The sequence below is a fragment of the Schizosaccharomyces japonicus genome (assembly GCF_000149845.2).
Source record: "Schizosaccharomyces japonicus yFS275 unplaced genomic scaffold supercont5.1, whole genome shotgun sequence".
Lineage (NCBI taxonomy): Eukaryota > Fungi > Ascomycota > Schizosaccharomycetes > Schizosaccharomycetales > Schizosaccharomycetaceae > Schizosaccharomyces > Schizosaccharomyces japonicus.
The window spans coordinates 1807455-1828394 of record NW_011627860.1 but is presented as its reverse complement, the minus strand read 5'-3'; the positions used below and the strand labels follow the sequence as shown (position 1 = coordinate 1828394).

Genomic DNA, 20940 nt, shown 5'->3' with positions numbered 1-20940 from the left:
TGTGATTTAAGATAGCTGCAATGCTAGTAATTTGATAATCGTCTTTCGCAACAATTGGTGGTTCTCTGGCATTGTATTTTTCGAGTTGGGACACGTGGAATTGGTCCAGAAGTGTTGTCTGTTCATTTCTTTCAAGTCCAAACGGTAATATAGATCTCCACTTTTCCCAACGATCTTAAATGGTCCTGCGTATGGCACATATCTAGTTTTCCTGTTGTTGGCCAATACGCGTTGAATCCTTTCTTTTAGTAAAACTAAGTCACCAATTTTGAAGTTAGGCGCTTCTTGTGCTTTCTGATCATAATAGAATTTTGATTTTTCGTTTGCCTTTCGTAGGCATTCCCGAATTTCGTCATTTATTTTTGCGATCTCGGTAATTGACGGAACCTTTTGATATTCCGCTTTTAATTCATCAATGTCAGATACCACTGCTTCGCGTCCATGTTCAATGAAGTATGGGGTTTTTCCTGTTGCTGCGTTAGGTGTTGTATTATGATTGAATTCCGCTCTTTTCAAATAATTCGCCCAAGTGTCTTCGAACTTCGAGCAATAACATCTTAAGTAATTTTCGAGAGTTTGGTTCATCCGCTCTGTCTGACCATTCGTCTGCGGTCTGTAACCTGTTGTAAAGCTTAATTCAATTCCTTAAGACGCGCAATAACTTCTGTCGGCACAATAATTGCGTCTTTTTCGTCATATAATAAACCTCGACGTAAATCAACGTCGGCTTTTCCTCTTAATTCTGCGTTTTGTATCAGTCGCTTGAACGCTGTGTCTTTTTTATAGGCTGCCTGAATCGCCTGAATTAATGAATTCTTTGAAACAGTAAGACTGCAAATTACATCTGTCGCGTAGCTTTCTTCATAATCAGGTCTTCTTGACAAGGCATCAGCCATTGTATTTTCTTCGCCACGTCTGTATTTAGTTTCAAAATTGTATTCGCTCAATTCATAGAGCCACCGCAGTATCTTCTTGCGGGCAGACGGCTTTGGAGAGTTAAAAAATGATACTAGATTCTTGTGATCTGTTAGTACTTCGAACGCTTCTTGCGTTCCTTCAAGGTAATATGCTCAATGTTTGCAGGCTGCGTAAATCGCATATAATTCTTTTTCGCTAATTTACCAATTTTGCTGTGTTGTGTTAAGTAAATGCGAATAGAAAGCAATTGGACGGTATTTTCCGTCAATACGTTGAACAATCATCGCGCCAATTGCATAATTGGACGCGTCAGTCTCGAGGCGTGTTTTAGCACCCGGAACAAAATAATGTAAAAATTGCGCATTCGTAGCAGCATTCTTTGTTTTTATAAAGGCATCTTCTTGTGCCGTTCCCCAGGTGTATCGGACACCTTTTGACAAGAGCGCATAAAGCGGCCTTGCGATTTTTGAAATGTGGGGTAAAAATTCGCGAATATAATTGACATATCCAATGAATCCTCGCAATTGCCTTAGATTCTTGGATCTTTTCCATTGTAATATTGCCTCGATTCGCTCTGGATCGGGCTTCATTTCATTTTCGGAGAAAATCACTCCGATGAATTTTAATTCTTTTGTATTAAATTCGCACTTCGCTACATTTAATTGTAGGCGCGCTTCTCCTAATCGCTGTAACACTGCATGCACTTCTTTCTCGTGCTGCCTAATTTCCTGCGAATAAATTAGTATATCATCCATATACACTATAGAACAGCGGTTTAGAAACTCGCGTAGGATAGTAGTAATGAATCTTGTAAAATAAGTTGGAGCATTCTTGAGTCCAAACGGAACGACTTTGAATTGATATATTCCTGAATTGGCTACAAAGGCTGTTTTTCCTCGTCGCCTTTTCGAATTCGTAGCAAGTGATACGCGTTCTGCAAATCCAAGCGCGTGAATATGTGATTACCTGTAAGTTTTGTTACGATTTCCTTGTAGCTTGGCAGCGGATATATGAAATCTTTGGTTACTGCATTCAATGGTTTATAGTTGATCACCATTCTATACCTTTCGGTGCCCTTTTTCGGCACTTGCAGTACCTTGGTGATGTAGATTTTTCGATATATCCTTTCCGTAGCATTTCTTCGATTTTGTTGTTTGCGAATTTCTGTTTCTCATATGACAAAGGAATCATTGGAGCTTGCCAGAAAGCTTTCTCATCTGTTAAATCCAAACATAGATCGAGAATTGAATGCTCATTGAGATATTTCTGCGGCGGATTTTTAACAATTGGTAAGTCTCTGTATTTCTCTGGAACTTGCGATAGGTCCCTTTCTGTATAAACTTCAGTTGCGCTTTCCTCACTGGTTTCTTCGTCCTCGGACAATCTCATGTAGCTTATTGTGTCCATTTCGCCAGTTTCGTCTGGTTCTTCTGGATCAATTTCCCCCAGCATAATTAATTCCTGGGTCTATTACAAACTCGGAGTCTTCCAATAGATTGTAAGGGAGCTGATATTTCTCCACAAAGTTTGTTGATACGAAACTTTTGGTTGCGCCGCCATCAATTAGTGCTTTCTCGGTTCTCCCAATATCCTCAACAAAACATCAATGTATACTCCATTGTTCTTTCTTCCGCTTTGGTCTTGAGTGACGATTGCTGCCATGAGGTGCGTTAGTCATTCTGACTTTGTGTAAGAGAGTGGAACTTGGTTTTCTGGGGGAAAAGATTCCTTTTCTGTTGCTAATTTCCTATGGTTTTATACTAATAAAATGTTGTAATCTAATCCATCGATGATGAATGTTTGTCCAATCAGCTGTGGGTTCTGTAAGTGACTGTCTTGTGTGGCAAGAATCGGAGATGTAGTAAGAGATTGGTATCGGATAAGCTGCAATCCTTACATTTTCTCGCTCTGCTCTGGTGCTTCAGGAACAGAAGGTGTCGTCGGTCTTAAAGAAGAGAGCTCTTCTTTCAAGCATCTTGAGACCGTCGATGCGACTAGCGAAATTATGTCTGCCTCAGACAATGTTGAGTCGGGACTTCTTCCCACAGATTGGCTCGGCTTCTCGTGGCTTGCCATAATAGGTTCTTCCCAAGCGTCTCAATTAAAGTGTTCAAGTTGGAGGGTTATCAATATATTGTTAACTACGGAGCAATCTCGGACTGAGGTCGAACAATGTCAACGGAGGTTTCCGCTTTAGGTTGGAGTCGAAAGGTTGCTCGGCAGTTGGACTGATCGTTTATGGTTTTGAAAAGAAGGATTTAAGTTAACAATGTTATAGGTGAATAAGTATTGATCAGTTTATTGTTTGACAGCTATCTGAGTGTTACTTCGGGCCTTTTATACTGTTGACAGTGGCAAATAGATATCTAGACCGGAGTTAACGTTATACCCCTAAACCACTTCCCCATTGCAACTTTGCTGCATAAAATGCTACTTCTCTCCTGCTGCCAATCCATCATCGCCCTTCGCCTTTCTCCCTTGTCACGGAACTAGCAGTCGCATACGAGCTGCAGCAGCACACACACGTTTCGTAACAAACGCAGCTCCCTCACATCTGTCATCCCCAGACACACAAGGTTTTTACGAAACACACCTCATCACCCGTCGAATACTAAACGGGTCAATAGGATACATTATCCCCATGGCTTCAACCTCGTCTTAATCATTTACGAAGTCTTAGTGATTAGCTCTACGTTAGGCTTCTAATCGATTGTTAAAACTCCTTATATTGGCCTTCGCCGTTGACAGTAACGCAAGGGTGCGAGGTAGGAGAGTGGAACTCCGACGGGCTCATACGAACAGAGAAGCGTTGCAACCCGTAGGTCCCAGGATCGAAACCTGGCCTCGCAACTTTTTTTGGCCTGCTCCGGTTACCGACTGCCAGAGCAAGAAACGACAGCTGACGAATGCTTCTTGGGGATAACCATTCCGCTGGTTCGCTTCTTGACCAAGACGCACAGCGCAAGGCCGCCGGAACAACCAAAAGCTTATGGACACACTGGGGATTGAACCCAGGACGACTCGCATGCAAAGCGAGCATGCTACCACTGCATCATATGCCCGCAACTGCTCTTGTCAACGGCGGAGGCCGATATAAAGAGTTTTAACGATAGATTAGAAGATCAACGTACTGGTCGCTAAGACTTCGTAAATGAATATTACGAACTAGGAGCTATGAGGAGAAGGTATCTTATTGACCAGTTTAGTATTCGACAACTTATGAAATGTGTTTCAAAAACCTTTTGTGTTGGTGTGACTGTTGTGATTAGATATCCTGGAAAGATAAAATAATGTGAGTTGTATATTGGCTCTGACAGTCCCCTTTCAAGATTTCTTCGGAATCTTCGCGCGCAAGGGAACGTGTCCATGAAGTCGTTTTGTGGCACGTTTTCTAGCGCTTCTAGGATTCTCGTAATGCGGGTACTTTCCCTTTGCAATTTTGTGTCGTCTGCAATAAGATCGCAATTCTTCTTGAGCAACTCGTTTTACGCGTTGAGCTAGTAGCCAATTTCGAAGTGTCTCGTATTGTGGTTCACCTGTAGATTCATCGTTGTAGGGTTTAGTGTAGACACAATATAACCATAGTTCTTTGTCTTCCACTCGGTGATCCAATATTGCTGTGACGCTTGCAATTTGATAATCGTCTCGTGCATCTGTAAAGGGTTGTCTTGCGTTGTAGGGTTCCAATTGTGATATGTGAAATCGATCCGGTATTCCTTTTCGGTTTGTTTCTCCAAGATCCAATTTGTACGCTAAGTCTCCAATTTTCTCAATCACCTTAAATGGTCCAGCAAATGGCTTATCCAGTTTTCCTGTGGTAGGCCAATATGCATTGAAGCCTTTCCTTAGCAATACCATATCTCCGATTTTCAATTTTGGGATTTGTGAGACTTTCCGATCGTAGTAAAACTTTGTCTGTTTGTTAGCTTCTTTCAAACATTCGCGTATCTCCTCATTTATTTGTGCTAAGTTTGTAACTGCGGGTGTTCTTTGATATTCGCTTCGCAATTCGTCAATGTCAGAAACAATTGCTTCTCTTCCGTGTTCAATAAAGAATGGTGTTTTTCCAGTAGCTGTATTTGGTGTCGTATTATGATTGAATTCTGCGCGTTTGATGTAGTTTGCCCATTGGTCTTCTGCTTTTGAGCAATATGCGCGTAAGTATTTTTCGAGTGTCTGATTTAATCTTTCTGTTTGTCCATTTGTTTGTGGTCTGTATCCTGATGTATATTTCAGCTCAATTCCTAGTGATCCACAGTACTCTTGCCAATCCTTTGCTTTTAGCTGCGGTCCACAATCACTTAGAATTTCTTTTGGTTTTCCTTGCGCCCAAAATATGTTTTCGTTCATCAATTGCTTCAATTCTTCTGCTGTGCAAGTTTTCTTGCAAGGAATGAACTTTGCGCCTTTGGAAAATCTGTCAACAACTGTGAGTATCGAATCGTAGCCATTGCTTTCAGGTAAGTCAGTAATAAAATCGATGCCTAAAGCTTCTGCGGGTCGTTCTGGAATTTCTAACGGTTGTAATGGTCCGTACGGCTTGTGATTTCGTTTCTTTGTAACTTGGCAGACATGGCATGTACGTATGTATTTTCGTATATCATTTGACATTCCGTACCAAAGGAATCTGGTTTTAATTTTCGCCAATGTGCGATCTCTGCCTTGATGACCACCGTTCACTGAGTCATCATGATATTCTTTCAGTATTAGTTCGATATGTTTGCCTTCGCTCGGCACAATAATAATTCCATCTGCGTTATATAACAGGTTGTTTCGCAATTCAACGTTTTCTCGTTCTCGTGCGTGTTCATTTTCAATCAATATCTTATAAGTTGCATCGTTTTCGTATGCACTTTTAATTGCGTCTTTCAAAATATCTTTCTGTATGCTCATACTGCATAATGTCGCGGTAACTGCGCTCGATTCGTAGTCTGGACGTCTTGATAATGCGTCTGCAATTGTGTTTTCTGAACCTTTTCGGTATTTAATTTCAAAATTATATTCGCTTAATTCGTATATCCAGCGTAGAACTTTCTTTCGTAATGTATGTTTCGGCGAATTGAAAAATGATACTAAACTCTGGTGATCAGTTAGTAATTCAAACGGTCTCGATGTTCCTTCGAGATAATATTCCCAATGTTTGCATGAAGCATATATCGCATATAATTCTTTTTCGCTTGTCGACCAATTTCTTTGTGTCGCGTTCAATAGATGTGAATAAAAGGCAATGGGTCTGAATTGTTCGTTCACTTTCTGTGAGAGCATTGCGCCAATTGCGTAGTTTGATGCGTCGGTTTCTAGTCGTGTTTCTGCGCCAGGCACAAAGTAATGCAAGAATTGTACGTTGTTTGCTGAGTTCTTAATATCTGTAAATGCGCGCTCGTGTTCTATTTTCCATTCGTATTTTCTGTTCTTTTGTGTCAATTCGTATAATGGTCGCGCTTTTTCTGATATCTTAGGAATAAATTCGCGCACGTAATTAACGTAGCCGATAAAACTTCGAAGTTGTCTTAAATTCTTCGGTCGTGCCCATTCTTGAATCGCTTTAATTCGCTCTTTATCGGGCTTCACTTCGTCTTTCGAAAATATAACACCAATGAACTTTAATTCTCGCACGCTGAATTCGCATTTCTCCACACTTAAAATTAATCGTGCGTTCTGTAACCTTTCTAAAACGGTTTTCACTTCTCGTTCGTGCTGTTCTTCATTCTTTGAGTATATCAATATATCGTCCATGTATACAATGCAGCATCGGTTTAGGAATTCTCGTAGAATTGTTGTAATGAATCGTGTGAAATAAGCTGGTGCATTTTTAAGTCCAAATGGTACAACTCTGAATTGATATAAACCTCTTTTAGATATAAATGCTGTTTTCGGTTCGTCGCCTTTTCGTATTCTTAATAAGTGGTAAGCATTTTTCAAATCTAGTCTTGTAAATATGTGCTGTCCGGTTAGTTGGGTAACAATTTCTTTGTATGAAGGCATTGGGTAATTAAAGTCTTTAGTATATGCGTTCAAGGGTTTGTAATTGATCACCATGCGATACTTTTCTGTGCCCTTCTTCGGGACTAGAAACATGTTGCAGAATCGTGGCGATGTCGATGTTTCTATAAATCCTTTCTTGAACATCTCTTCAATTTTCGCGTTCGCAAATTGCTCTTTTTCGTAAGATAGTGGGATTAATGGTGCTTGCCAATGTGCTCTTTCGTCGACTAAATCCAAACAGAGATCTAGAACTGAATGTTCATTTAAGTAGATCTTCGGTGCACATTTTATAATCTGTAAGTTTCGATATGTTTCCGGAATTGTAGCTTTTGTTATTTTTGGTTTCTCGATATCCTCATTTTCGGAATCGCTGTATTCCGATGGAATCAATTCCATTGTATAAATTCTTTCTGTTGCTGCTGACTCGTGTTCCTCAGGTTCTTCAATGTGAGTCGCTTCAATAACTTCATTCGTTTTATGGTTCACAATGTAACCTCTTTGTAAAATATCGTGTCCGATAATGATTTGGGCTGCTATATTGTCAATAATTCTAAATTCGGCTGTTATAGGCTGATTGCCTAAATTGATGGTGAGTTCGATGATTCCTAGAACTTCCAAAAGGTTTCCTCCTGCTGCTATCACAGTTTCTGATTCTTCAAGTAGTAAATATGCAAGTTGATGTTTCTCAATAAATTTGATCGATACGAAGCTTTTTGATGCGCCTCCGTCGACAAATACTTCTTCGTAATCTTCGATTTCTTTGATGTATATTTCCAAGTAGACTCCTTTAGTTCCACTGTCGCCTTGATCCTCGATGATCAGCGAATTGATGAGGCCGTTCAGTCATTCTTGCGGTCTTTGATTGTCGTATTTTGTTGTATTGCGGTGCGTTTGATTAAATTTGTTATTGAATGGATGTCTGTGTTGAAACTTGTGTGGTCTAAATGTTTCTGGTAACGGTTATCGCGCTCATCCATTGTAAATCTCTTCGGTCTGTACGCATTGAATGGTTTATATTCTCTGCGACGTTGATAATGATGTGTTGGATGTGGAACAGCATGTTTCCTTCCTTCTCTCTGTTCAAAATCCTCAAGGAATCCAATAATGCTATCAATTTCCGATAGATTTGACTCTTCCAAATGCTCCTTCAAGTAGAATTGGCGCGTTCTTCTGTCAACTCCTGCGAGTAACCCAGCGACAACTGCGTCCCACATTGTCGTGCGCGGCATGCGACAATATTTAATGAACTCCCGACTAAAGGCGATAAAGGAGTTTTCGTCGCGGAGTCGTCCAATTTCTCGGAGCATGTTTCTTTTCTTTTGATTTATTTCGGGTTGAAGTGCGGCAAACGCGGCTTCTTCCCAAGTGTTAAATTGTTCTTCTTTTCCTTCAATTCTTCTAATAAATTTGTCTGGTAGGAATTGACTCAATTTTTTTAATTTAACTTTATTTGACGCGTCGCTATAGTGTCGTCTAAAATAATCTGACACTTTCTGGAGATATACGCCTGGATCCATTCCTTCCTCGTAGATCAGGCCTTCCTCAATCTGGATTAGGCTGTCTGGAAGAACAATGGATGATCCTCGCGTTTCAATTTTCTGTTGCGCGCTTGAATTTTCTGTAGCCGATTGTTGCGCTTCTGAGTTTTGTCCTTTCAATAATTGCGCGACTATGGCGAGAACATCCTCACGTGTAAGGGGTGCGCCTGCGGAAGCCGATTCCATTTGCGAAACTTTTGCGGGGAGCGATATGAGGTAAATGACAATTTAATTTGAAAATGTTCTAATCAATAAAAGGTTTCCTTGAAGACTCGTTGATTCTTCTAACCTCGGATAGGTCGAATACTGTCAACGGCGGAGGCCGATATAAAGAGTTTTAACGATAGATTAGAAGATCAACGTACTGGTCGCTAAGACTTCGTAAATGAATATTACGAACTAGGAGCTATGAGGAGAAGGTATCTTATTGACCAGTTTAGTATTCGACAACAACCAAAAAGCTTATGGACACACTGGGGATTGAACCCAGGACGACTCGCATGCAAAGCGAGCATGCTACCACTGCATCATATGCCCGCAACTGCTCTCTGTCGTCGCTCTTCCCTATTTGCTGTACTTTTCTGGGTTCGCTTCTCAAGATGTGCCGATGGTGCTCTCTGCTCTCTGCTCTCTGCTATCCTCTCAACAAGACTCCACCTTTGATGACGTAATGCGACGGATGCAGCTCCAGTATTCGAACAACATGCTACTAGCCAGATACTCCAAGCATTGCCCGTGACATCCTGCTCAACACCAAAGCTCAACAACGGGCTGTCTAACAATACCTTAGGGCCCACCGGCAATGCAGACCCAGATTTGACGGGTTTGCATTGCTGCCGCCTCCTCTACCATTCATCAGCAACTTGCCAAGTCTATTTTGAAAACCCCCCTAATACCAGCGTGGCTCTGCTGGCGAGAGATCAATCACGAGAATGATCTAACAACGCATGCTGTATAATGTGCCTGGCTGTCCCCACCGGACGGCAAAAACGTTTAGTTGTTGCATTTGCTTGGACTATTGACCATCAATACAGAATAGAAAATAAACTTGAGAAATGAAATAAAAAAAAACAACGATAAAAATAAAAATAACTATAAAGAAAAAGAAAAAGAAAAAGATACATAAACATATTTCGCAGAGTAACGCGATGAAAATTTATTTATGTGAGTCTTTATGTGAGTCTAAACCGTAAACCGTAAAATGCAAAATACAAAATGCAAAATAACAAAATAACAAAATCACAGTCGTGAAGCGTATCCCAAACTCGTCCTGTGCACAGGCAAACGCAATGTCGCTAAACCACGAAAGTGCTAGTAAAGTACCACTTTGCACGGCGGTTAGTATAAACAGAGAAATATTTGGAGAAAACCTTTTAGCTACAAATTCTATTACGGATAAAGTTTAAAACTCGACCTTTTTGGTAACGGCTACCGTAAAAAACCTTACTAGGATTACAGTGTTGCTGCCGTTAGTCCAAACGCTAAATCGAGGCCCATTTAGTCGATCTTTAGTAGAAAAGATTTCGTTACTATACTAAGTGACGGGCTTCACGAGGCTTACAATAGGCTTTATGCTTATTTGATACGCGCCTGAGTCCCCAACAATTGCTGGCGACCGCGGCATCGTTGAACTACGAACCCGCAAGTGGCGCACCACGTCGCGTTACAAAGCAACCAAGGGGGCAAGCAGTCCCAACGGATTGCAGATCCTGTTAATGTGCATGAAGACGGTTTTGAATAGGAAATCAGATAAAATAGAATTAATAACTAATTTTGTTTACAAGCAGAGTATAATCAGTAAAGTTCACCCGTGTCTCGGTTAAGAGTAGCAACTCATGAAGACATTGTATTATCTTGCTTAACCTTGCTGAGACTACCGTTTTCTATGGACAGCCCAACTTTTTGAGCGCCAAAGGTTTGCAGCATAACGCGTCGAGTATAGAAGCAGTACTCTGTCGTTTGCTATGGAGAGGTTGCCGGTAACTAGACCGACTGTGTCAAGGGCATTTAACAGAAAGCACAGCAGCAGCAAAGCAAAAAATCGATGGAAAGACGAGGACGCTTTTGCATCAGCCGGGAGTCGAACCCGGAGCTAATGCTTGGAAGGCATTGATGTTACCGCTACACCACTGATGCGTGTTGCTTTTGTTACGGCACAAGACAAATATAATGTTTGGCTTCGACTTCAGATCTTTATGGCGACTTTAGGCCACAAACTATTCACCTTCAACAACAAGTTTAGATTGGTAAAATATAATAAATTCTTAATTAACCGCGATTTATCCATACACTGAAGTATATGCACAAAGTGAATGGTGCAGACTACTTAGCACTGAACGACCGATCTTCTGGCGTTCACCGTTTTCGTTTAAATAATGAAACTTAGTAATAATGTTGATTTGGTTTATGTTGAATAACTAATTCTCTTGTGTAATCAAAGATATAAAAAAAGAATGAGAAAGAGAAGTCACTACAAATTGCATCAAGTAAGCGTGGAGCTCGTTTGCAAAGCTCAAACTTTATAAATCCGCCACATCCTGTATTTGCTGGAATTCCTAGTGGCCCTGACAGCTCTGCCACGGGTGACGCCTTCTCAATCACAACTGAAGGTTGAATATAGGAGTAAGTCGTTCCTTGAACTCGGAATTCTAATGATGCCTTACGCACATCGGGACAATCTGTTGTTACACTTGGACTCTAGTACGCAACTTTCGAGTCGGTGATTGGAGCTGTTTTAATAACAGTTTCTCCGAATACCATTACTGGGATGGTATTAATAATTAATTCTCCAATTCGTGAACAGGAGAGTAAATCAATACATAGAACTTAGATTGAGATCCGTTTATTAATATCAATACTTGTACCGGTTCAACGGGAAATCCATTGAATACCTTACAAGCACAATTGCTTTAAATCAGTCAAGTGGATAGTTTCCAAAGTATAAGCAAGTGTGTCGAAGACTTTGGAATAACACGAATCTGAAAGTTAGCAGTCGGATCAAGCCGTGACAGCTCTTCTCAACGCACAATCCTCCTATTACTTTTTCGGCCCAGAGGCTGATGTCACGTGTAAGGAACTCCTGAATGTAAGGTCGAGTAAACGAAAGAAAATCATTATAGAACTATTTATACCTTGTAGAATAATTTGATGATGTTCGAGTACGAAAGCAACTTATCAATACTTGTACCGGTTCAACGGGAAAATCCATTGAATACCTTACAAGCACAATTGCTTTAAATCAGTCAAGTGGATAGTTTCCAAAGTATTCCGCCTCCGCGGCGAGCGCTACTGATCATGTTCCGTGATGCTGTAGGAAAAAAGCGAGAAAAAGAGGGCTCAACGCACAATCCTCCTATACTTTTTCGGCCCAGAGGCTGATGTCACGACTATGCGCACATGTGAATGTAAGGTCGAGTAAACGAAAAGAAAATCAAAAACCTTCGTATGGCGACAGCCCGAGTACTGTTTGATGATGTTCGAGTCTAAAAGCAACTCATGGCGCGACAGAAACGTGAGTAAAAGCACCGTCCGCGGACACGGACGCCGCAAGTCGAGAAGGCAGAAACGGCACGCGCGAAGACGCAGCAACGCAAAGTTCCGCTCCGCGGCGAGCGCTACTGATCATGTTCCGTGATGCTGTAGGAAAAAGCGAGAAAAGAGGGCTTTGTCGGGGATCGAACCCGAGACCACTTCGACCCAAACGAGTATGCTACCACTACACCACAAAGCCACCATTGGTCCTCTTATCCCGCAATCTCCTAAACAGACACATTCTCAACTTCTGCACTTTCTGGAATACTCACTGCCTCTCGTAACCAGTAGCGCCCCTTTTTGTGCTTGTTGTTGTGCTACCCGGTTTCGCTTTCTCCCACACCCCCCCGAAATGCTACTTCTGCTCTCTTGACTTATCTGTGATCCCCGTACACCGCTGGGATGCCGCTGATTCACTTCCGCAAGACTTACGAGCCGCGCTATACCCGATAAGATGGTTGCCAGCTATACTCTGGAATGCACTGTATCGCTGTAAACTGGGTTTCGTTCGCCCAGTTGTATTCACACTACTACGAAAAAGGATAGCTACGGCTTGAAGCGAATAGGCTAGCCTTCATTAAGCAGAAGGGATAGGTTAGTGCAATAAAAGTCGCAGCGAGGGACAGAGAGCCATTTGATTGTGTTGGGAAATCGCTTGCATTAAGCCCCGGCGCGTGGCAAGCAAGCACGTAGGCGGGTTGGCAGCTATGCTAGTTAAGTGAGTGCATGGTGGCAGCATGTAAAGTCTAAGGTCTTAGGGTTATTAGTCTTGATTAAGGGGCAAAGCGGGGGCAGAGAACAAGGCGCTCCCGTGGCCTAATTGGCTAGGGCATATGACTTCTAATCATGGGATTGTGGGTTCGAGTCCCGCCGGGAGCTTATGCTTTCTTGTCTTTGCCTTTTGGTGCGTCCGGGCCAGGCTCACCCAGGACGCACAGAATGTGGTTCCCTGCTCGGTACGTACTAAGCGCAGGCGAAAACAAACAGAACCGGGTGATTTCTCGCCTGCAATGAAGTTGCTCTGCAGGCAATGCCCACTAGTGCTTACACACAACGAAAGCAGGCGGGGCATCCAGACACCCTCGGGCGCTGAAAGTAAAACGCATGGAGAAGCCGGGAATCGAACCCGGGGCTTTCAAGGCACTGCATGCGAATGAAACGTTATACCCTAAACCACTTCCCCATTGCAACTTTGCTGCATAAAATGCTACTTCTCTCCTGCTGCCAGAATACTCTCTGCTGTCGAAATGCTTGTCTTCCGTTACCAGACTCGGAAAGCTCAGTTATGCAGCAGCACACACACGTTTCGAACAAACGCAGCTCCCTCACATCTGTCATCCCCAGACACACAAGTTTTACGAAACACACCTCATCACCCGTCGAATACTAAACGGGTCAATAGGATACATTATCCCCATGGCTTCAACCTCGTCATATTCATTTACGAAGTCTTAGCGACCAGTACGTTGACTTCTAATCGATTGTTAAAACTCCTTATATTGGCCTTCGCCGTTGACAGTAACGCAAGGGTGCGAGGTAGGAGAGTGGAACTCCGACGGGCTCATACGAACAGAGAAGCGTTGCAACCCGTAGGTCCCAGGATCGAAACCTGGCCTCGCAACTTTTTTGGCCTGCTCCGGTTACCGACTGCCAGAGCAAGAAACGACAGCTGACGAATGCTTCTTGGGGATAACCATTCCGCTGGTTCGCTTCTTGACCAAGACGCACAGCGCAAGGCCGCCGGAACAACCAAAAGCTTATGGACACACTGGGGATTGAACCCAGGACGACTCGCATGCAAAGCGAGCATAATGTGAGTTGTATATTGGCTCTGACAGCTCTCTGTCGTCTACTTTTCTGGGTTCGCTTCTCAAGATGTGCCGATGGTGCTCTCTGCTCTCTGCTCTCTGCTCTCTGCTCTCTGCTATCCTCTCAACAGACTCCACCTTTGATGACGTAATGCGACGGATGCAGCTCCAGTATTCGAACACATGCTACTAGCCAGATACTCCAAGCATTGCCCGTGACATCCTGCTCAACACCAAAGCTCAACAACGGGCTGTCTAACAATACCTTAGGGCCCACGGCAATGCAGACCCAGATTTGACGGTTTGCATTGCTGCCGCCTCCTCTACCATTCATCAGCAACTTGCCAAGTCTATTTTGAAAACCCCCTAATACCAGCGTGGCTCTGCTGGCGAGAGATCAATCACGAGAATGATCTAACAACGCATGCTGTATAATGTGCCTGGCTGTCCCCACCGGACGGCAAAACGTTTGTGTTGCATTTGCTTGGACTATTGACCATCAATGCTTACTCCGTAAATAAGACAGAATAGAAATAAACTTGAGAAATAGAAAATAAAACAAACTATAAAGAAAAGAAAAGAAAAAGAATAACATAAACAAACGTAAATATTTCGCAGAGTAACGCGATGAAATTTATTTATGTGAGTCTAAACCGTAAACCGTAAATTGCAAATTCAAAATGCAAAATAACAAAATAACAAAATCACAGAATCAAGCTTTACTGTCGTGAAGCGTATCCCAAACTCGTCCTGTGCACAAACCACGAAAGTGCTAGTAAAGTACCACTTTGTAAAGTACCACTTTGCACGGCGGTTAGTATAAACAGAGAAATATTTGGAGAAAACCTTTTAGCTACAAATTCTATTACGGATAAAGTTTAAACTCGACCTTTTTGGTAACGGCTACCGTAAAAACCTTACTAGGATTACAGTGTTGCTGCCGTTAGTCCAAACGCTAAATCGAGGCCCATTTAGTCGATCTTTAGTAGAAAGATTTCGTTACTATACTAAGTGACGGGCTTCACGAGGCTTACAATAGGCTTTATGCTTATTTGATACGCGCCTGAGTCCCCAACAATTGCTGGCGACCGCGGCATCGTTGAACTACGAACCCGCAAGTGGCGCACCACGTCGCGTTACAAGCAACCAAGGGGGCAAGCAGTCCCAACGGATTGCAGATCCTGTTAATGTGCATGAAGACGGTTTTGAATAGGAAATCAGATAAAATGAATTAATAACTAATTTGTTACAAGCAGAGTATAATCAGTAAAGTTCACCCGTGTCTCGGTTAAGAGTAGCAACTCATGAAGACATTGTATTATCTTGCTTAACCTTGCTGAGACTACCGTTTTCATGGACAGCCCAACTTTTTGAGCGCCAAAGGTTTGCAGCATAACGCGTCGAGTATAGAAGCAGTACTCTGTCGTTTGCTATGGAGAGGTTGCCGGTAACTAGACCGACTGTGTCAAGGGCATTTAACAGAAGCACAGCAGCAGCAAAGCAAAAATCGATGGAAGACGAGGACGCTTTTGCATCAGCCGGGAGTCGAACCCGGAGCTAATGCTTGGAAGGCATTGATGTTACCGCTACACCACTGATGCGTGTTGCTTTGTTACGGCACAAGACAAATATAATGTTTGGCTTCGACTTCAGATCTTTATGGCGACTTTAGGCCACAAACTATTCACCTTCAACAACAAGTTTAGATTGGTAAAATATAATAAATTCTTAATTAACCGCGATTTATCCATACACTGAAGTATATGCACAAAGTGAATGGTGCAGACTACTTAGCACTGAACGACCGATCTTCTGGCGTTCACCGTTTCGTTTTAAATAATGAAACTTAGTAATAATGTTGATTTGGTTTATGTTGAATAACTAATTCTCTTGTGTAATCAAAGATATAAAAAAAAGAATGAGAAAAGAGAAGTCACTACAAATTTGCATCAAGTAAGCGTGGAGCTCGTTTGCAAAGCTCAAACTTTATAAATCCGCCACATCCTGTATTTGCTGGAAATTCCTAGTGGCCCTGACAGCTCTGCCACGGGTGACGCCTTCTCAATCACAACTGAAGGTTGAATATAGGAGTAAGTCGTTTCCTTGAACTCGGAATTCTTAATGATGCCTTACGCACATCGGGACAATCTGTTGTTACACTTGGACTCTAGTACGCAACTTTCGAGTCGGTGATTGGAGCTGTTTTAATAACAGTTTCTCCGAATACCATTACTGGGATGGTATTAATAATTAATTCTCCAATTCGTGAACAGGAGAGTAAATCAATACATAGAACTTAGATTGAGATCCGTTTATTAATATCAATACTTGTACCGGTTCAACGGGAAATCCATTGAATACCTTACAAGCACAATTGCTTTAAATCAGTCAAGTGGATAGTTTCCAAAGTATAAGCAAGTGTGTCGAAGACTTTGGAATAACACGAATCTGAAAGTTAGCAGTCGGATCAAGCCGTGACAGCTCTTCTCAACGCACAATCCTCCTATTACTTTTCGGCCCAGAGGCTGATGTCACGACTATGCGCACATGTGAATGTAAGGTCGAGTAACGAAAGAAAATCAAAAACCTTCGTATGGCGACAGCCCGAGTACTGTTTGATGATGTTCGAGTACTAAAAGCAACTCATGGCGCGACAGAAACGTGAGTAAAAGCACCGTCCGCGGACACGGACGCCGCAAGTCGAGAAGGCAGAACGGCACGCGCGAAGACGCAGCAACGCAAAGTCCGCCTCCGCGGCGAGCGCTACTGATCATGTTCCGTGATGCTGTAGGAAAAAGCGAGAAAAGAGGGCTTTGTCGGGGATCGAACCCGAGACCACTTCGACCCAAACGAAGTATGCTACCACTACACCACAAAGCCACCAGTTGGTCCTCTTATCCCGCAATCTCCTAAACAGACACATTCTCAACTTCTGCACTTTCTGGAAATACTCACTGCCTCTCGTAACCAGTAGCGCCCCTTTTTGTGCTTGTTGTTGTGCTACCCGGTTTCGCTTTCTCCCACACCCCCCCCGAAATGCTACTTCTGCTCTCTTGACTTATCTGTGATTCCCCGTACACCGCTGGGATGCCGCTGATTCACTTCCGCAAGACTTACGAGCCGCGCTATACCCGATAAGATGGTTGCCAGCTATACTCTGGAATGCACTGTATCGCTGTAAACTGGGTTTCGTTCGCCCAGTTGTATTCACACTACTAACGAAAAAGGATAGCTACGGCTTGAAAGCGAATAGGCTAGCCTTCATTAAGCAGAAGGGATAGGTTTAGTGCAATAAAAGGGACAGAGAGCCATTTGATTGTGTTGGGAAATCGCTTGCATTAAGCCCCGGCGCGTGGCAAGCAAGCACGTAGGCGGGTTGGCAGCTATGCTAGTTAAGTGAGTGCATGGTGGCAGCATGTAAAGTCTAAGGTCTTAGGGTTAGTTAGTCTTGAGTTAAGGGCAAAGCGGGGGCAGAGAACAAGGCGCTCCCGTGGCCTAATTGGCTAGGGCATATGACTTCTAATCATGGGATTGTGGGTTCGAGTCCCGCCGGGAGCTTATGCTTCTTTGTCTTTGCCTTTTGGTGCGTCCGGGCCAGGCTCACCCAGGACGCACAGAATGTGGTTCCCTGCTCGGTACGTACTAAGCGCAGGCGAAAACAAACAGAACCGGGTGATTTTCTCGCCTGCAATGAAGTTGCTCTGCAGGCAATGCCCACTAGTGCTTACACACAAACGAAAGCAGGGCGGGGCATCCAGACACCTCGGGCGCTGAAAGTAAAACGCATGGAGAAGCCGGGAATCGAACCCGGGGCCTTTTCAGGCACTGCATGCGAATGAAACGTTATACCCTAAACCACTTCCCCATTGCAACTTTGCTGCATAAATGCTACTTCTCTCCTGCTGCCAGAATACTCTCTGCTGTCGAAATGCTTGTCTTCCGTTACCAGACTCGGAAAGGCTCAGTTATGCAGCAGCACACACACGTTTCGAACAAACGCAGCTCCCTCACATCTGTCATCCCCAGACACACAAGGTTTTACGAAACACACCTCATCACCCGTCGAATACTAAACGGGTCAATAGGATACATTATCCCCATGGCTTCAACCTCGTCTTAATCATTTACGAAGTCTTAGTGATTAGCTCTACGTTAGGCTTCTAATCGATTGTTAAAACTCCTTATATTGGCCTTCGCCGTTGACAGTAACGCAAGAGCCAATATACAACTCATATTATTTTATCTTTCCAGGATATCTACAACCCGTAGGTCCCAGGATCGAAACCTGGCCTCGCAACTTTTTTTGGCCTGCTCCGGTTACCGACTGCCAGAGCAAGAAACGACAGCTGACGAATGCTTCTTGGGGATAACCATTCCGCTGGTTCGCTTCTTGACCAAGACGCACAGCGCAAGGCCGCCGGAACAACCAAAAAGCTTATGGACACACTGGGGATTGAACCCAGGACGACTCGCATGCAAAGCGAGCATGCTACCACTGCATCATATGCCCGCAACTGCGATGGTGCTCTCTGCTCTCTACTCTCTGCTCTCTGCTCTCTGCTCTCTGCTATCCTCTCAACAAGACTCCACCTTTGATGACGTAATGCGACGGATGCAGCTCCTGCAGCTCCAGTATTCGAACAACATGCTACTAGCCAGATACTCCGTGACATCCTGCTCAACACCAAAGCTCAACAACGGGCTGTCTAACAATACCTTAGGGCCCACCGGCAATGCAGACCCAGATTTGACGGGTTTGCATTGCTGCCGCCTCCTCTACCATTCATCAGCAACTTGCCAAGTCTATTTTGAAAACCCCCCTATACCAGCGTGGCTCTGCTGGCGAGAGATCAATCACGAGAATGATCTAACAACGCATGCTGTATAATGTGCCTGGCTGTCCCCACGGACGGCAAAAACGTTTGTGTTGCATTTGCTTGGACTATTGACCATCAATGCTTATCCGTAAATAAAGACAGAATAGAAAATAAACTTGAGAAATGAAATAAAAAAACAACGATAAAATAAAAATAACTATAAAGAAAAAGAAAAAGATACATAAACAAACATAAACAAACGTAAATATTTCGCAGAGTAACGCGATGAAAATTTATTTATGTGAGTCTAAACCGTAAACCGTAAATTGCAAATTACAAAATGCAAAATAACAAAATAACAAAATCACAGAATCAAGCTTTACTGTCGTGAAGCGTATCCCAAACTCGTCCTGTGCACAGGCAAACGCAATGTCGCTAAACCACGAAAGTGCTAGTAAAGTACCACTTTGCACGGCGGTTAGTATAAACAGAGAAATATTTGGAGAAAACCTTTTAGCTACAAATTCTATTACGGATAAAGTTTAAAACTCGACCTTTTGGTAACGGCTACCGTAAAAAACCTTACTGTGTTGCTGCCGTTAGTCCAAACGCTAAATCGAGGCTTATGTGAGTCTAAACCGTAAACCGTAAATTGCAAATTACAAAATGCAAAATAACAAAATAACAAAATCACAGAATCAAGCTTTACTGTCGTGAAGCGTATCCCAAACTCGTCCTGTGCACAGGCAAACGCAATGTCGCTAGGAATAAGTAAATCGCTGTGTCCTATTTGCACGGCGGTTAGTATAAACAGAGAAATATTTGGAGAAAACCTTTTAGCTACAAACTCTCCCAGAATAGCACATCGTAACGTGGCACGTTACAAACGGCTACCGTAAAAAACCTTACTAGGATTACAGTGTTGCTGCCGTTAGTCCAAACGCTAAATCGAGGCCCATTTAGTCGATCTTTAGTAGAAAAGATTTCGTTACTATACTAAGTGACGGGCTTCACGAGGCTTACAATAGGCTTTATGCTTATTTGATACGCGCCTGAGTCCCCAACAATTGCTGGCGACCGCGGCATCGTTGAACTACGAACCCGCAAGTGGCGCACCACGTCGCGTTACAAAGCAACCAAGGGGGCAAGCAGTCCCAACGGATTGCAGATCCTGTTAATGTGCATGAAGACGGTTTTGAATAGGAAATCAGATAAAATAGAATTAATAACTAATTTTGTTTACAAGCAGAGTATAATCAGTAAAGTTCACCCGTGTCTCGGTTAAGAGTAGCAACTCATGAAGACATTGTATTATCTTGCTTAACCTTGCTGAGACTACCGTTTTCTATGGACAGCCCAACTTTTTGAGCGCCAAAGGTTTGCAGCATAACGCGTCGAGTATAGAAGCAGTACTCTGTCGTTTGCTATGGAGAGGTTGCCGGTAACTAGACCGACTGTGTCAAGGGCATTTAACAGAAAGCACAGCAGCAGCAAAGCAAAAATCGATGGAAAGACGAGGACGCTTTGCATCAGCCGGGAGTCGAACCCGGAGCTAATGCTTGGAAGGCATTGATGTTACCGCTACACCACTGATGCGTGTTGCTTTTGTTACGGCACAAGACAAATATAATGTTTGGCTTCGACTTCAGATCTTTATGGCGACTTTAGGCCACAAACTATTCACCTTCAACAACAAGTTTAGATTGGTAAAATATAATAAATTCTTAATTAACCGCGATTTATCCATACACTGAAGTATATGCACAAAGTGAATGGTGCAGACTACTTAGCACTGAACGACCGATCTTCTGGCGTTCACCGTTTTCGTTTTAAATAATGAAACTTAGTAATAATGTTGATTTGGTTTATGTTGAATAACTAATTCTCTTGTGTAATCAAAGATATAAAAAAAGAATGAGAAAAGAGAAGTCACTACAAATTTGCATCAAGTAAGAGGTGAGAAGGTGTAACGCCTTAAGCTCACAAAAGTGTGCACGTGACCAGGGCCTGAACCTGGACACCACACCGAGAGCTCCAGCGTTGTGCTAGGCTACGCAGCACTACGCTACGAAGGCCTGCGGTCTTTGACCGCACCCACGCAACGCGCGTTAATTAATTGACGCGCACCGCGACGCGTTTGTTTACACTTACGCGTCGTCCTAGAATTGTATAAATAGGTAGATTATTATTGAATAAAACTAATCTTAACTATACCTACGGGACAAGGCCTACACTCTCCGTTTGGCCGTCGGTTTGGCCTCGGGATATCACCAAATCATTCTTAGTTTAGTTCCTCATAATATTGGAATTGACTTCCAAACTTTAGATATGAACCTTGGATGT

At 43.0% G+C, this 20940-nt stretch overlaps 14 non-coding genes across 14 annotated transcripts; 4 read left to right on the top strand and 10 right to left on the bottom strand.

Moving 5' to 3' along the window:
• The first annotated feature begins 3677 nt into the window (after nucleotides 1–3677).
• Nucleotides 3678–3768, top strand: SJAG_16053. The gene has a single exon. It is a non-coding gene; the product is annotated as a tRNA-Met (tRNA).
• Nucleotides 3769–3908: 140 nt separating this feature from the next.
• On the bottom strand, nucleotides 3909–3980 carry SJAG_16052. The gene has a single exon. It is a non-coding gene; the product is annotated as a tRNA-Ala (tRNA).
• Nucleotides 3981–8906: 4926 nt separating this feature from the next.
• On the bottom strand, nucleotides 8907–8978 carry SJAG_16051. Its single transcript has one exon. It is a non-coding gene; the product is annotated as a tRNA-Ala (tRNA).
• A 1528-nt stretch (nucleotides 8979–10506) lies between these two features.
• SJAG_16050 lies at nucleotides 10507–10577 on the bottom strand. Its single transcript has one exon. It is a non-coding gene; the product is annotated as a tRNA-Gly (tRNA).
• A 1523-nt stretch (nucleotides 10578–12100) lies between these two features.
• SJAG_16049 lies at nucleotides 12101–12171 on the bottom strand. The gene has a single exon. It is a non-coding gene; the product is annotated as a tRNA-Pro (tRNA).
• Nucleotides 12172–12777: 606 nt separating this feature from the next.
• On the top strand, nucleotides 12778–12851 carry SJAG_16048. Its single transcript has one exon. It is a non-coding gene; the product is annotated as a tRNA-Arg (tRNA).
• Nucleotides 12852–13077: 226 nt separating this feature from the next.
• Nucleotides 13078–13155, bottom strand: SJAG_16047. The gene has a single exon. It is a non-coding gene; the product is annotated as a tRNA-Ala (tRNA).
• Nucleotides 13156–13502: 347 nt separating this feature from the next.
• Nucleotides 13503–13593, top strand: SJAG_16046. The gene has a single exon. It is a non-coding gene; the product is annotated as a tRNA-Met (tRNA).
• Nucleotides 13594–15310: 1717 nt separating this feature from the next.
• Nucleotides 15311–15381, bottom strand: SJAG_16045. Its single transcript has one exon. It is a non-coding gene; the product is annotated as a tRNA-Gly (tRNA).
• Nucleotides 15382–16588: 1207 nt separating this feature from the next.
• SJAG_16044 lies at nucleotides 16589–16660 on the bottom strand. The gene has a single exon. It is a non-coding gene; the product is annotated as a tRNA-Pro (tRNA).
• A 604-nt stretch (nucleotides 16661–17264) lies between these two features.
• Nucleotides 17265–17338, top strand: SJAG_16043. The gene has a single exon. It is a non-coding gene; the product is annotated as a tRNA-Arg (tRNA).
• A 228-nt stretch (nucleotides 17339–17566) lies between these two features.
• Nucleotides 17567–17645, bottom strand: SJAG_16042. The gene has a single exon. It is a non-coding gene; the product is annotated as a tRNA-Ala (tRNA).
• A 573-nt stretch (nucleotides 17646–18218) lies between these two features.
• Nucleotides 18219–18290, bottom strand: SJAG_16041. Its single transcript has one exon. It is a non-coding gene; the product is annotated as a tRNA-Ala (tRNA).
• Nucleotides 18291–20122: 1832 nt separating this feature from the next.
• SJAG_16040 lies at nucleotides 20123–20193 on the bottom strand. The gene has a single exon. It is a non-coding gene; the product is annotated as a tRNA-Gly (tRNA).
• Nucleotides 20194–20940: the final 747 nt, after the last annotated feature.